Here is a 4,135-nt window from a genome sequence, read left to right as displayed (position 1 = left end):
TCCAAAATGACAAAGTCTGTGGGGAAGAAATAATTTCCCACTTTCACCAGCACATTCTCGACTACCCCTTCAGCTTGCTTTTGAGTTTTGTCGGCCAGTTGTATGATTACATCAGTGGATCTCACCTCATTCAGTTGTAGCCTCTTCATAAGAGTCAGAGGCATCACATTTATGCTTGCTCCTAGATCACAGAATCCTCTGTCAATTTTTGTTTCCCCTATGATGCAGGGGATATGAAAACTTCCTGGGTCTGTTTTCTTAGAGACTATGTCTTTCTTGATGAGTGCACTGCATTCTTTGTTCATTATTACAGTTTGTCCTCCCTTCAAAACTCTTTTCTTGCTAAGCAATTCCTTCAAATACTTGATATGTGTAGGCATCTGCTGGAGAATCTCAAGAAAGGGAATATTGATATGGAGAGACTTAAATGTCTCTAAAAACCTTGAATATGTTTTCCCTTTTTCACCTCCTCCTAACCTCTGAGAAAATGGTGCTTTTGGTTGGTAAGTTTCCAGCATGCCTTCATTTTGCAGTTCCTTGGCTTGCTCAGTTTCACTGTCCTGTTTAGCTTCTTCCACACCTTCCTTCAAGATTTCTGGCTCCTGTTCTGAGGGTCTGATTCCTTCTTCTTCTGAGACTTCCTTCAATATGGTGATGGCCTTGCATTCTTCCCATCTCACTCCCTTTTGTTCCCCTTTAGGATTCTTTTCTGTGTCACTAGGGAACACTGCAGTTGACTTGGGGGCCTGTTGAGATAGCTCTCCTACTCGAGACTCCATCCTCTTGAGTTTGTCACCATGGTTCCTTAAGGTAGATCTCACATCATCCCTAAAGCTTTTCAACTCACTTATGTCCTGACCCATGTTTGCAAGCATTCCTTCTATCCTGTTTAATTGATCTTGAAATTGTTGGTTCGGATTAGGTTGGGCAGGTTGATTATTTTGGCCATGATATGGTGATTGGGAGTAAGTGTTTTGTGTGGCTTGGTATGATCTTTGGTTGGAGTTTTGGTATGTGGAATTGTTATGTTGGTTGTGGTTGTAAAGTTTGTGGTTTTGTGGTTGGGTTTGCTGGTTTCCCCACCCAAAGTTTAGGTAGTTTTTCCAGCCTGGGTTGTAAGTGTTGGAATGTGGATCATATGGTTGCCTTTGTTGATTTCCCACATAGTTGGCCTCTTCCCAATCACCTCCTTCAGTGCTTACTTCCTCTTGATCTTGTGTGTGTATTGCAGCCACTTGTTTTGTTCCTAATGTCCTGGTGAGCTCTGCTAGTTGCTTGGCAAACACCTTGTTTTGGGCTAGAATTGTATCAACATGGTTCAGCTCCATGACTCCCTTAGTGTTGTGTCTCTCTGAAGCATAGTAGTACTCATTCTCAGCCACTGTCTCAATCACTTCAATGGCTTCTTCCACAGTCTTTTTCCTGTTCAATGAACCTCCTGATGAATGGTCTACAGCCTTCCTTGATTCATAAGAAAGTCCATCATAGAAAATATGCAATTGCACCCAGTCAGGGAACATGTTTGGTGGGCATTTCCTTGTCAACTCTTTGAACCTCTCCCATGCCTCGTAGAGAGTTTCACCATCTTGTTGTCTAAAAGTCTGAACCTCAGATCGAAGCCTATTGACCTTTTGTGGGGGGTAGAAACGTGCCAGAAACTTGCTTTCCACCTCATCCCAGGTTGTTAGGCTTCCCCTTGGGAATGATTCTAGCCATTTAGCTGCCTTGTCCCTAAGTGAAAATGGGAACAAGAGCAGTTTATAGGCATCTTCCTGGACTCCATTGGACTTCACAGTGTCGCAAATTCTCAGGAATTTTGTGAGATGTTGGTTTGGATCTTCATTAGCACTCCCACCAAATGAACAATGATCCTCCACCAGTGATATTAGCTGTGGTTTGAGTTCAAAATTGTTGGCCTGAATGGGTGGTTTCTGAATGCTACTACCATAATTCCCAGAGGTTGGGTTTATGTATGAACCAAGAACCCTCCTCTCGGGAATGGCATTATTTCCATCAGCTCTCTCATGGTTGTGAACTTCTCTATCCATGTTGAGATCTAGAGCTTCCTCAAAATTGTCCTCAGATTCTCCTTCAGATTCTTCTTCTCTCAGTATTCTCTTCCTTCTTGCTTACCTTCTAAGTTTATGAAGGGTCCTCTCTGGTTCGGTATATGGAGGAGTTGATGTCTCTCCTCTCCTACCTGTCATACAAGAACACAGCACAGGCAACAAACAAGTGAAATACTCTTGGTTAATGGAAGAGTATGGTTAGAGCAGTTGAGGAATTAATTCAAATATTAGAGCAGTTGAGGAATTAATTTAAATAGTTAGTGGGTCAGTGAGTTTGTTGCTTGAATTTAAAGGCATAAAGAAAGAAAGTAAGTAACAGAGTGCAGAAATTAAAATTCAACAAGTAACTTGAACTGAATTAACAAAACAAGAAAAATGCTCAATCTAGTTAGCTTCCAATTTGAGAATTGTCAATCGAAAACCAATCCCTGGCAACGGCACCACAAACTTGATGCTTCGATTTTAGGAAGTTGCACAATCGGCAAAAATTCCTTCCGGCAAGTGCACCGGTTATCGTCAAGTAAAAACTCACAATAGAGTGAGGTCGAATCCCACAAGGATTGGTTGAGTGAGCAATTCGGATTAGAAGTGTATTCTAGTTGAGCGGAATCAAGATTTAGATGAGAATTGCGGAATCTTAAATTGCATGAATTAAAGAGCGAGAAGCTAAATTGCTGAAATTAAAAGGGGATCTGGGTGATTGCATGAATTTAATGGCAGAATGTAAAGAGAAAGTGTAGATCAGAAATAGGGAATTCATTGGGTTTCAGGAGATATTGAGATCTCCGAATCAAAACATTTTTATCCCTTCCTCAACCAATGCATTCATTGTGGTTTAAATGTTCATAAGAAGAGATGATGCTCGATCACTGATTATACCACACAGTTTCATGAACCACAATTTGGTAGGATTACATGTCACAATATCCATCCAAACCCCAATCCAATTCACTGTGAGAAAGCTTCTCTAGCATGAATCCTCCATTCCTTTCCCAAGGTTCCGAAGGATTCCAATTATGGATAGTTTCTTTCCCAAGACAACTAACCAATGGAATTAGATCGAGATGCTTTCTAACAAAATTCAAGAGAAAATATTGAAGAAGAAGATAAAAACTATTATTGATTCATTGAATTTTAATAGAGCTCCCTAACCCAATGAAAGGGGTTTAGTGAGTCATAGCTCTGAATTCAATTACACAAAGTATGAAAACTAGAAAAATGATCCAAAAGTAAAAAAAAGTTCCGAAGTGCCTAACTAACTTAAATTCTATCCTATTTATACACTTTCTAAATTGAGCTTCTGTTGTGTTTCTTGGGCTTTGAGGCCTTTCCCTGATTTCCCTTTGCTTTGGGTTTATGATCCATAATCCTGATGAGGCTGTTGATCCAATTCTGTAACATTCATTGAGCCAACTTAGTGATAATCAAGTAATGACACATGACTCAACAAATTGAAATTCCAGACTCCTCAATTCTTCAGGCCCAATCCCATAAACCATGATATTTAATTGGGTTTCATACCAGAGTATGTTTAAGTTAATATTTGTGCTCAAATGCTAACTTAAACTTTTTTGGCCCAGAAACCTTTTCAAAAGTGGCGTTTAAGTTGCAGTTTAAGCTTAAACTGCAACTTAAACGTTGGACACTCCTGGAGGTGATATAATTCAAGCACGTTTAAGCTTCAGTTTAAGGTTAAACTGAAGCTTAAACGTGGAAATGGAAGAAGGAAATCCTGGAGTGTGGAATTGTCGAACACGTTTAAGCTTCAATTTAAGGTTAAACTGAAGCTTAAACGTGTAAATGAGGAAAGCACCCTGGAGGATAAAATGTCGAACACGTTTAAGCTCCAGTTTAAGGTTAAACTAGAGCTTAAACGTGGAAATGGAGAAAGCAACCCTGGAGGAGAAATGTCGAACACGTTTAAGCTCCAGTTTAAGGTTAAACTGGAGCTTAAATGTGGAAATGAGAAAGCAACCCTGGAGGAGAAAACTGGTCGAACACGTTTAAGCTCCAGTTTAAGGTTAAACTGGAGCTTAAACGTGGAAATGAGAAAGCAACCCTGGAGG

General features: G+C 40.1%; 1 non-coding gene across 1 annotated transcript; it reads left to right on the top strand.

Moving 5' to 3' along the window:
* Positions 1-1,518: 1,518 nt before the first annotated feature.
* Positions 1,519-1,622, top strand: LOC127745948 (small nucleolar RNA R71). Its single transcript, XR_008007572.1, has one exon. It is a non-coding gene; the product is annotated as a small nucleolar RNA R71 (small nucleolar RNA).
* The last annotated feature ends 2,513 nt before the right edge of the window (positions 1,623-4,135 follow it).

This window comes from Arachis duranensis, chromosome 3, assembly GCF_000817695.3.
Source record: "Arachis duranensis cultivar V14167 chromosome 3, aradu.V14167.gnm2.J7QH, whole genome shotgun sequence".
Classification (NCBI taxonomy): Eukaryota; Viridiplantae; Streptophyta; class Magnoliopsida; order Fabales; family Fabaceae; genus Arachis; species Arachis duranensis.
The sequence above is the reverse complement of the archived record's forward strand: the minus strand, read 5'-3'. Positions and strand labels throughout refer to the sequence as shown.